The sequence below is a fragment of the Solanum stenotomum genome, chromosome 3 (genome assembly GCF_019186545.1).
Source record: "Solanum stenotomum isolate F172 chromosome 3, ASM1918654v1, whole genome shotgun sequence".
Lineage (NCBI taxonomy): Eukaryota > Viridiplantae > Streptophyta > Magnoliopsida > Solanales > Solanaceae > Solanum > Solanum stenotomum.
The window spans coordinates 58947962-58961087 of record NC_064284.1 but is presented as its reverse complement, the minus strand read 5'-3'; the positions used below and the strand labels follow the sequence as shown (position 1 = coordinate 58961087).

The 13126-nt window shown below is 31.7% G+C and overlaps 1 pseudogene; it reads left to right on the top strand.

Moving 5' to 3' along the window:
• The first annotated feature begins 3875 nt into the window (after nt 1-3875).
• LOC125859102 (cytosolic sulfotransferase 12-like) lies at nt 3876-4877 on the top strand (annotated as a pseudogene).
• The last annotated feature ends 8249 nt before the right edge of the window (nt 4878-13126 follow it).

Here is a 13126-nt window from a genome sequence, read left to right as displayed (position 1 = left end):
AAAAATACCGACCTCATGAGGTCGGTATTTTAATTACATACTACCGACATTCGGAAGTCGGAATTATAAAATATTTAATTGAGAAAAAATTCCGACCTCCTGAGGTCGGAATTTTTAATGAATTACAATAAAAACCGACCTCTTGATGTCGGTATTATTTTCTCAATTAAGTATAAAATATACCGACCTCATGAGGTCGGTATTTTTATTGTAATTCATTTTTTCCGGGAAAAATTCCGACCTTCGGAGGTCGGAATTTGGTTTTCCCTCTTTATTTTGAATAAAAACCGACTAGTTGTAAATTCCGACCTCCGGAGGTCGGAAATTACCGACCTCCATTTGAGGTCGGAAATTTTTAGGTCGGTATTCACTGTTTTTTTAGTAGTGGAAAGTGCGGGAGTATGTTAAAGACATAATTAACAAATATAATCGTCCATTATGAAAAATTAAATCACAAACTTGACTCGTAAATTAAAATCAAGCTTATAAACGAAGGAGTATACTGAAGACATAATTAACCAAATAATAGTACTTCTTTTGTTATAACTCCTTTTTTACTTTAAATCAGAGAATGGTTCAACCGGTGAAGTTGAGAATTATTCTCATGATAATTTTCATGTCAAAAGAATATTTTTGAATATATATAAAAATAGGAGATGCTGTTATATGTTTTAGAATATGCCTTAAAATTTTCAGTTTCTAGATTTAATTCATAATTTTACATAAACGTAGGACGGAAGTCATTTTTTATTACTAAGAAAATTATCTTGATCATTATTCTTATTTTGAAAAAAATTGTTTTTCAAAAAGAAAATATTTTCCAAAACTTTTAACCAAACGAAATTGAGAAAATAGGAAAATATTTTACGTCATACCAAACACACCCTTAACCTTATAAGTACTCTTTTCATCTATGTCTATATATTTTTCGTTTTAGGTAATTTAATTTTTTATTTAAAAATAATTTAACTTTAGATTTCTCATTTGCCAAACAAATGCCATTAAGACTATTCAACAACAAGAGATTCCACTAAATTTATTTTTTCATGGAATCCTGGTCAAAAACTTTAGAGATCTCACTCTTTTTCCCATTTGTGATATTATGCTGCTATTTGTTGTTGCTTTCTCACAAGTGTCACAATGATTTGTTAATGTTGGCATAAACTCTTATCAAATAGTACTTCTAAATTCACTTTCAATTCTAATTAGAAGGTCAAGGAATAACTTATATGGTAACTAGCTAGAGACGGATTCAGGATTTAATTTTTTTTCGTAAGTTATATGAAATAAAAAATGGAATGACTCTTTTCATTTGATTAAGCCAAAAATAAAAAAGAACATTCTAGAGCACAAAACATCCCGTGTTTAGCAGGATTCAGAAAAGGGTCTCATCCAAAGAAATGATTTTTTTTTTTTTTTGTGAAATTTGTAGTCTGAAACATGTCATAGCATTTATGTGGCTATACTTTTGAAAATTGTGGCTTTAACATGCAGAATATTTATTTGGTTATAGAACTTCTCATTAAGGATAAAAAGATAAGTGTAAAGTTAATTATTTTCAAATTTAGAAGCGTATCGTTCATTTTTGGAATAGACTAAAAAAAAAATATATCATATAAATTGAAACGTTGAAAAGGTATATATATAGATTTTGCAACATTATTCCAATTTCTTTACACAGAGCATATGCATTGAAATATACTCCAATAAAAGAATACTTACTTTTTCCTCTTTGCTATAAAAGAGTTTCATATGGTATAAAAAATACACAACATCAAATCAATTGGTCAAGTGAGACTTCAATCTGTGTGTGGATGCTACTGGGTTAATCCTCTTTGGCAAATAGCCACATTTCACTATTATTTGGTACAAATTTGGTCATTTATTGCCAAAGAAGATTTGCCCCGTAAATCACCCATACAATACTACTCCTATACAATAACAGCCACTTCAAAGTTTGCAACAAAGGTAAAAGAAAAATTTTTGTTTAATTTTCTCGAAATACATTATTATATGCCATTAAACACATGACACATCAACATCAACATAAATTGAAGGGTGATCAGTTGAATATGTTTCTTCAAAATACAAATATGTATCATTCTGTTTTGGAATGAACTAATAAGAAAATAATGTCATATAAACTGAAATAGAAGGTGTATCTTATTAAACGGGTAACTTCAAAATTTTAAAAAGGGCATTTTACGAGCCTAACGAAAAGAATTTTCTGCTTCCTTCTTTGAATAGCCAAAAGATATATAGTGCTTGTTTGCTCATTATCATGATCATGAGGGATAATACAGTGCAAACAATTTTATACATTAATTAATAGGCAGTGGTGTTGGTTGAAAATTTGTAAAAAAAGGATTTAGGTTTTCAAAGTTGTTAAAGCAATTTTACTATTCTTTTTTTTCTTCATTAATCGATTCACTAGAATATGCGTAGTTTTGTTACATTTATTAGGCTCGTAATCTTTCGTCTTAACTAAGGTCGCAACTCTGCGTCACAATTAATAAAGTGACAAGGTCGCGTTTACGCATCTTGATCTAAATCTTCTTAAAAGTATAATCTTTGATTCAACAAACAAGTAGACTTTTTAAGTGTGATACACAAGGAGAGGTCGCATTTACGGATCTTTATAAGTGTATGAGGTCGCAACATCGCGTCTTAGTTAAGACTAATATAATTCAATAATATTTTAAGCGAGTCATAGGAAAATGATGTATCCAAGATTAATTATTAATCAGGTATAAGTTGATAAAAGTGATCGTGCTAAAACCACGGGATTCAGGGGCACCTCATACATTTCCCTTGGTCAACAGAATTCCTTACTCGCCTTTTTTTTTTTGCAAACCAATAAAAGATACATTTTCCTTTGATTAAAAATTCAAAAGGTGACTTGGAACACTATAAATTAATTCTAAATAATAATTCTATAAATAAAATAATCCATATTCATTACCGTCATTTTAAATGAAAAAAACCCTTCGATCTGTCTTCTGCAGTCGATGAAAAAATGAATATGGCAAGTTATTTATCCATATAATTCAAGGTGATGTGGTACTCCCTAATCCCTATGACTAGAAAAATCTTTTTTTTTCCTTTTTCACTAATAGGTGACTTAAATTATTATGGTAGGTAATTATCTATATAATTCAAGGATGACTAGGAATATAATTTATTTTTCCCTTTTCGACTAATAGGCGACTTAAATAATTATGACTAGTTATAATTCAAGGTGACGTAGTACTCTCTATGACTAAGAAAATTATTTTTTTTCCTTTCTACTAATAGGTTACTTAAATGATTATGACAGATAATCTAATTTGTCTATATAATTCGAGGATGACTAGGAAAATCATTTGTTCTTTTTTCTTTTTCACTAATACGTGACTTAAATGATTATGAGAGGTAATTTATCTATATAATTCAAAGTGACGTAGTTATGACTAGGAAAATCATTTATTCATTTTCCTTTTTGATTAATAGGTGATTTAAATGATTATGAAAGATTTTATCTATATAATTCGAGGATGACTAGGAATATTTTTCCCATTTTGACTAATAGACGAGTTAAATGATTATAGTAGATAGCTCAAAGAGACTATCACTTGGAAAGTCATTTATCCTTTTTACTTTTAAAATTATGATTTAAGTGACTTAAATGATAATGGCATATAATTATCTTTATATGTATATTTTGGACATAAGAGTAAGAGAGGTGATGTCATAATCTTTTTGACTAGGAAAGCTATTTAACTTTTTTCCTTTTTAAAATTATAATTTGATTTAATGACTCAAATGATAATGCAGATAATCTACCTATTTTGATAGCTATATAAGTAACTAGAAGAAAGCACTCAATCATCAAAACCATGACAACATCTCAAACTTCTCCTCCCAAATATTTATAAGAGGATAGTCTAAGTGAAGCATGTAAGAAATTGCTCTCTACCCTTCCAAAAGAAAAGGGATGGATAGGATCATATATCTACAAATACCAAGGATTTTGGACATCACCAAGATTGATCCAAGGTGTTATTGCATGTCAACAACAATTTCAAGCTCAAGACACTGATATCATTCTTGTTACAACTCCAAAATCAGGAACCACTTGGTTAAAATCACTTTTATTTGCTCTAGTGAATCGAACTAAACATTCTGTTTTTGAACAAAATCATCCTTTACTTGTCAAGAATTCTCATGTTCTTGTTCCATTTTTGGAACATACACTCTATGTTGATGGTCAAGTCCCTGATTTTTCATCTTTCACTTCACCGAGACTCTTGGCAACGAACTCATGTGCCCTTTGCTTCATTGCCAAAATCTGTTCAAAATTCAGAAATCAAACTTGTTTACTTGTGTAGAAATCCTAGTGACACTTTTATTTCTATGTGGCATTTTTCAAACAATTTAAGACTTGGTCACAAAGATACCAATTCCGTTGAAGAAATGTTTGATCTTTTTGCAAGGGGGTGAGCATTTATGGACCGTTTTGGGATCACGTCTTGGATTATTGGAAACAAAGCATAGAAAATCCAAACAAAGTATTTTTCCTCATGTATGAAGAAATGAAAGAGAAGCCAAAAATTCAACTTAAACGATTGACTGAATTCTTAGAATGTCAATTTTCTATAAAGGAAGAAAATTGTGGAGTTGTGGATGAAATATTAAAAATGTGTAGCTTTGAGAATTTGAGCAATTTGAAGGTGAATACAAATGAAAAGTTGACAACTGGAGAGGAAAATAAAACATTATTTCATAAAGGAGAGATTGGAGATTGGAAGAATTATTTTACCGTCGAGATGAGTGAGAATCTCAATCATATCACAGAGCAAAAGTTTCATGGATCTGGATTAAAGTTTTTATATACTTGATTAGGCATTAATATGATATAATGTCAATCGAATGCAATTATTTTTTTTGAAATTCAATGTTGGAGTAGTTCATTATCTTATTAGGATTGGTAAGCTAAGGCCTAACCCCCTTGCTTGTACTTATCCCTATTTAGAATTTTTATTTTAATAAAAGACCGCTAGACATTCTGTATAGTGGTAAAATAATTCAAAAAAAAATTGTGTTTCAGAATAATTCAAATTGTTGCAAATTATGTAGTAAATTCATATTTCTTTATTTTGTCACCGAATAATGTTTTTATGTTCTACAAAGTGTCAATGAGGTTGGATGCGGTCAATTTTCTATTTTATTTTAAGACTAGAGAAATTATTCGTGCTTTACATAATCATAGTCATATGTTGCTAAAAGTGGGAACAAAAAAAGTTGAAAGTTGAAAGTTGAATTACGATTTTACCCTTCTATAAATTAAAATGTTATAAAACATTTAACTATTTAAATATTAAATATATAGTTCCTTAGATTAATTCCTAATTTTTATATATATTTATAATTTATTTTATTATCATATATTATTAAAAGTTGAAAGACTCAAAGTTTAAAGTTGAATTACCATTTTGCTTTTCTACTAAAGAAAAAAGTTATAAAATATCTAATTAATTAAATATTAAATAGTAATCATATTATTATTATTATTAATATTATTATTATTGTTATTATTAATAATAATAACAATAATAAAAAGTGGGTAAGTGTATTTTTACTCTTCATAAACTAAAAAATTATAAATCACTAGATAATGGAGCCCGTGCCAGCACGGGCCCAATATATGTTACTTCTTTCGTTCAACAATAGTTGTCCACTATACTAAAAAATTGTTGTCCAACAATACTTGCCCAATTTAAAAAATCAAGAAATAATTTATCTTTTGTGTCTATTTTACCCTTGCTATTAAATATTATTTATCATCTAACACATTTCTCAAAATATTAAATTTAATAAAGTCAAAGAATAATATAGTAATATTACCCTTATAATTTATTGTTTCTTGAGGGTGAGCCAAGTCAATAGTGGACAACTATTGTGTAACATCCCGCATCTAGAAATAATTAGAATGTAGTTTAAATCTGGAAACTTTCGTTTTTGGAAAGTATAAGGGAAATCTGGAAAATTTTAAGCAAGTAAAGTTGAGTTTTGGTCATTTTTCAAACGATCATAACTCCTAGCTCAGGATGAGTTAGGTGTACTTCCAGGTATGGTTGCAAAGATCGTGGAACGATCTTTCCAACGCCGCCAAGTTTACGCGATTCCGAGTTCGTATAAGTGAGATATGCCCTTTGAAAGTTAAGCCGTTGGATTAAGGAAATGTCCAATTCGGATTTTTAAGGGGTAATTTGGTCTTTTCCTTACCCTTTTATTTTAATTCGTTTTTGGTAATTAATTAGGGGTCTAAACTAAATTAGATCAGTTTATGCATTTACCAAATAGAGCTAGGGTTTTGGAGGAGGAACGCAAGAAAAGAGAAAGGAGGAAAAAAGCTAGATTCATCGTCGTCGCAAGGAATTGCTTGTGAATTTCGCCGAGGATTCAATCAATTAAGGTATGTGAGTCTATCTCAACATTGGGTTCGTTCACCCACGTGCCAAGCATGTTTGATTCAGCGATTTCATCTCAAAAAGATTGGATTTTGAATGTTATTGAATGTGGTTCTTGAATTACTTTCGTTCTTGAACATGAGTTGAGTTTTAGGAGTTCTTGATGATTAAGTTGTTAGTTCTGGAGTTCCTTGAGTTAGATTCTTGTGTATATGAATTGGGTACTTAAATCTAAAGTGAAATTGAGAAAAAGAATCGGATTAAAATAATTTAGGATCAGAAAACGAGAGCAAAAGTTCGTCAGAATTTTGCCTAAAGGGAGGCTGGCGCCAGTGGCGAATTTACAGCCTAAAAATAGGTCACCCGCACCCGTGGTCTCTTCGTAAAAGTAGATATTTATATGTATATTTTTTAAGATTTTGTATAATATTATATTCTTGCACCCGTACTACAAGAAGTCTAAATGGTCTACATGGTTAAATGTTGAACTTTTGACCTTGAGGATTAAGGATCAATTCTCACTTTAATACATTTTACTTGGTGCACCCATTGTCACGACCCAAGCCTAGGGCCTAGACGTGACATGGCGAATGAGGAACCCGAAGGGACCCCAAACAAGCCTCTCAAACTTGTCATCACACTTCATCGGTCGCGGAAGTACATTCAACATTAATTAACGGGAAATAGGGACTAAGGGCAAACCATTTCAAAATGACATCATAGAACAAGAGTCAAGCTCATTTACAAAATACTTGTCCAACGCACACCTCTACATACATAGATAGGACGGGGGCCATGACATACTACCGGCTCCCCTCATAGTCAAAATACAATTGCAAGCTAAAGTCTCAAAACATAGGAGTAGGAAACATAACATAGCCCTCGAATCATTGAGGACTCACCAACAAACTCGGATAAGCGCCGTACTAGCCACGTGAATGGAGAGAAGGATCAAGAGTAGCTCCGGTCCCTACATGGTGACATCATGTAGGCAAAATATGCGTTAGTACTTGGAATGTACTAAGTATGCGGGGTGCAACACAACAATAGACAAGGACACAATCGAAATACAAGAAATAGTTTCATAGGCATTATGAATAACAATATGAGGATGCATGATCAAAGTGAAGTCAAAACATGTTTAAGTAAATCTATACTAATAGTAGATATCATATGTGTATGCATGATCCAACCAATCTATAACCCCAACTTAGGATGGGGGATGCCGTTCACACCCGGACACCCTGGTGGCAAGGTATAAACCCCTCACATGGTTGATGTTGGTCACACCCCAAGCATCCTAGGTGGTGAGATATAAACCTCTCACATGGTTGATGTTGGTCACACCCCAAGCATCCTAGGTGGTGAGATATAAACCTCTCACATGGTTGTCCGGTTCTTTTCCCCCGGACCGGGCATGGTCATGCAACACTTTATATAGGAAATTCCCATTAGGCTCTAATGCAATCTCACGTATGGAATGAACATATACACAAGCTTAGTTTGTCATCAACACATCTCTGGATTGCCATACATCTCATAACTCAAGCTTTAAAGCATCGATTCATCAATTCTCCATAGTTGGACATTTTGTCAAACACCTTGAAGGCATGTAATGGAATCAAAGAGCATGGAAAATAGGGTAGTAATTATGCAGCCAAACCAGTGAACAACCTACAACAACACCTTTTAACACCCACAATACCACATGAAAATCTCCACATCCATTCCAAATTTAGATTCAAGTTCTAGAGTCACAACATGCTCAAAACAATCACTTTTCATGTTTAAAATTCAATGTGCAGGAAATTATTACAAAGAACAAGACTAATTTATGAATCTTAACTTAAACCATGAATTAGTGAGTAGAATAGAGTCTAGGCACTATGGGTGGAAGGACCCATGAGTTCAACACCACATACCTTGAGTTCTTATGAAGGTCTTGAGAGTGTCTTCAATGGAAGCTTGGAACTTGGAGCAAGAGTCTCTTCAATCTTGAGGAAGGTTTTGGATTAGGCTTCTTGAGGGAACTTGAGAGAAAATGCGTCTAAGTATGGGAGAGGTGTTTTGGGAAATGTTTTAGAGATGGGAATTGAACTAATGGTATATAGGAAATAACATATGCCCTTTGGAAAAATGGTCCAACACTTAGAAAAAAAAATGAGGCGGGTGAACAGTAATTTCGGTCACTGGAAATTTGCATTTCCTGCCGGACAGATTTTACGAAAATGGGCATAACTTCTTCGTCCGAACTCCGAATGAGGTGAAACGAAGTGCGTTAGGTAGCTAACTCAAAGGGATTTCCATGGATATGTTATGGTCCACCCAATTATTTGTGTTCTAGGAGATATGACCCTCCAAAATAGACCCTCGAAAAAGGCTTCACTTGGAAATTTCGGATTTTGATATAGTTGCTCTAAAATTTGGGTTAGATCCATTTCCCACTCAATTTGACCCCTTAAACAAGAATATGAAGTCGGATTTTTGAAAAACGAAACGATTTTTTTTTGATATAGCTAAACAAGTTTCCGGTAACTTCCGAAGCACATTTTTAAGAACTTTTTCGGTCATTTCACCCATGTTCGAAAAATCCTAGATTCGCCTCTGGCTGGCGCGACGCGCCCTAGATACGCCCGAGGGGCTGGAGCAGTGCGCCAGAATAGAGACTCAGAAAGGTTAGGGCTGGCGCGGCGCACCCCGGATGCGCCCAAATCGTCGTTTTTCGTCCAGCTTTCGCCATTCAGTCCGTTTAAGTTATTGTAAAGTGTACTAACACATTCCATTAATTCTAACTACTCTAAATGACTTCTAAACATCTAGAAATCATCCAGAAACATAAATCATAACCTTGAATTCCTAACTTCAAAGTCAAGATCAGTTAAGAGCCAAGTCAAGATCAATTAAGAGTCAAAGTCAAGAGTCAAGTTAAGATAAGTTCTTAAAGTTTTCAAAAAGTCTTTCACAAACGTTTTAACTTTGTTTTAAGACTTAAGTTTTGAGTTCAGTAAAGAGTAAAGTTGAAGTTCTTTTCTTCAAAGAAACATATGGGAATTCCCAGAGAGACTTAAAATGTTTTCACATTCAAATAAGAACGGAAACTGAGATTTCCAAAGGGCCTTCGGGCTAGTTTTCAGAAAAGAAGAATAGCTTTCTAAATGAAGTAAGCAGGGAAACCAAGATTTCCCAGATAGCCTTTGAGCTAAGTTTTTGAGCACTAACCTCAAATCACAGAAGAAGTTTGTTTTTAAAACATATGAGCTAAGTATCTTTTGGGAGTAGTATTGAGCACCGATATGGGGATGCGAGTTCATATTAACTCAAGTCTCCATAAACTATGTAGCCATCATGGGTAGAAAAGGGTCATTTAGATGAATCCTTTTCACAATAGACTAGTGGATCCACTTAGTAGTTCAGGTCCTATACCACGGCAAGGTAAAGAATGGCCTGGTAAGTGTGGGGCTAATAACGTTGTATCGTCACTATAATTCTTTAGTGATGGTTGTCGGTTAGAGAAACTCCCACAACAGTAATTGCATGGTTCCTCAAGGGGTTCTACTTAGTATAAATGGGGGTATGTGACTTCATTCATGCATTGCACAAGTAGACTTTGAGATGAAGCATGATATGTCTTTTATGATATTATGATTATGAGTTTACAACATGTTTTAAACAGTTTTCTTTTATATTGCACTTGTTTTAAACTGTTTTATAATGAAATGAGTTCTGTTAAGTATTCATGAGTTGAGAAGTGTCAATGTAAGTGTTTCGTTCAGAATCTCTTTCAAGCCTATGTTGTTTTAGCATTCCAACTCGCATACTCGTACATTCAATGTACTGATGCCAGTTGGCCTGCATCGTATTATAATGCAGACATAGGTAACTAGGATCAACATTCCGGCGCATCGTTGATCCAGTGAGCAGTTCAGAGTCTGTTGGTGAACCTCTTTGCATTTCGGAGGATCCCTTTTGTTTACTTTTAGTATTAGATAGTTCATTAGGATGTCGTGGGCCTGTCCCGACATCCATCTCAGTTATTAGAGGCTTCATAGATAGACAGTCAGTTAGTCATTTCTCTTTACTTTGTTATTGACTTATGTTCAGAGTTGAGTTACCATTTTGGCTAAGTTAAATGTTTATTTTTAAAAAAACATTATGAGTTTCAGTTTGAACAGTTCAGTTTATTCTTTTAAAGTACATTTATGGTGTTTGATCATTATAAATATGCATACAGTCTTCCGCTGAGTAGGTAAGCTAGACCAAGGGTTCGCTTGGGGCCAACAATGGTCTTCGTGTGCCAGTCCCGCCTAGGGTGTAGGCTCGGGGCGTGACATATTGTTGGACAGATGGAGTATTTATTTTGTCTCAATTTATGTGATATAAATAAAATTTCGAAAGTCAATTTTTTTTTAATGATTTATAAATATTTTAAGTTATTAATTATTATAATTTAAGGGGTGTATCAAGTCAATAGTGAACAACTATTGTTGGATAGAGAGAGTATTTATTTTGTCTCTATTTATGTGATATAAATAAAATGTCGAAAGTCAATTAATTTTTTATGATTTGTAAATATTTTAAGTTATTAATTATTATAATTTGTATTACTTTTAATATAATTTTTAGATAATATATGATATTTCTTCTATCCCAGTTTATGTGGCATCGATAGAATTTTGAGAGTTATCAAATTTTGATGTCTTTTATTTATTTTTAGTATATAATTATTATGATTTCTAATAATTTTTAATTTATTTTTAAATAAAATAAATTACTCCATCTATTTTAATTATGTGGCATTTGATAGAATTTTTAAATTTAATCAAATTGCACAATAATAATAATCCAAGTGACATACAAGCAGTGCGACAAGTTTAATTGACTTAGTAATAATTAAGTTAACAATAACATTAAAAGCAAAGAAGGGGCCATGAAGTGACTGTGTATCTTATTCAAACACGTGTATCTTCATGAGTGAGTATTGGAATTATTTCAAATTAATTGAACTGTTGAGATGTTTCACATTTTTAAGAAAAGAAGATTAAGAAATAACTTTTCATTTTTATCTTTATTAATTATTGTCAAATTTATGATTAAAATAACTAAACATTAATTATAATAAGTTAATCACTAATTCCAATACTAACTAATGAAGGGTAAAATTGGAGGAATATTCTAAAAGAGGTCTTGAAGTTTGAACAATTAAGTTAATTTGAAAAATGAAAAATGTCTCAACAATTCAATTAATTTGAAATGAAGGGAGTAATATTTATATCTTTGAAAAATCTAACTAAATATATTAAATTGGAACAGACGTGCAACACATGTACCCAGAAACTAGTATATTAATAAAAGTGAACAAAAAAAGTTAAAAGTTGAAATACCATTTCACACCTACACTAAATAAACATATTATAAAATATCTAATCAATTAAAGAAGAAAATATTCATAGAAAATTGTTAGACATTTTTATCCTTTTTAAAAATAAATTAGTTACATTAATGTTTCCATGAAGTAACATACATTCATCTTAATGCATTAAATGAATTACAAATTTAGATTAACTTTACACGTTGAAATATACACAAGCCCTAAATTTCAATTACTAAAACCCCTCATTTCTTGGCTGCATTAATAATTAGAAATAAGTCAAATAACTACAACCCCCCAAATTCTAATAACCTAAACCCCTAATTTCTTTGCTACATTAATAGAACATTTTCTAATAAGTACAACCTACTAAATTTTAATAACCAAACCCACATTCATATTTCTCAATTATTGCATATCCAGTGGTAGTTACATATACGTTTATGATGGTTATTGAATGCATATTTTTTTTTTCTTCCTGAAATGTTTCTTAAGCTTCATTAACGCATTTGAATATTTTTTAGTACTTCTTGTTGACACCTAATTTTGGACCTCTACAATATATATTAATCATTGAGTTTCTTCAATTTCGAACGATTTGAAATAATTAGTTTTATAACATTCAAAATATTTTTCAAGTCATTTTAAAGTAAATTTAGTCACTTTTCTAATTTTTTGCATAATAAATATGTTTTTTTTATATATATATAATCAGTAAATTTTATAAATATCTGAAAATCATCTAAAAAAAAAGAGAATTTTGTTTGGTTTAAATATTTTTACTAGTTAATTTAGTTATATAATAGTTTACATTTTTAAATCATTAGTTTACAATTTAGTTAATTATTTTATTTTGTTAAGATTGAGAAGCTCATTAATTAATTTAGAAGCTCATTAATTAATTTATTTTAACTCATCCTATTTAGCTTTTTGTCGAACTCACCGACTAAATATAATTTGACTAAATTGTTAATTCATTTGGCTATCTTGCAATTTTAGCCACTTTCCCTTACTTTTATCTTTACTCTTTGAAAGACACATTTTTTGGGCCTTTTCATTTCAAATTTCCAGCCCACTTCTCCCTTTCTCAAATAAATTTTAGCAGCCCAACATACAATACACAAAAAGCAGTACAACAACATACAACATCAATACCATAACTGACCCAATACGTAAAGAAGCCCAAATTCCGGCAAAAATACAATACACAGCAATACGACCTGACCCAAACGACCCCTGTAGGTCTTCTTCTTCCATACACATCAGTCCGGTAAACCTTGGAAAAGACGCTACTCTGAAGACGTCGACA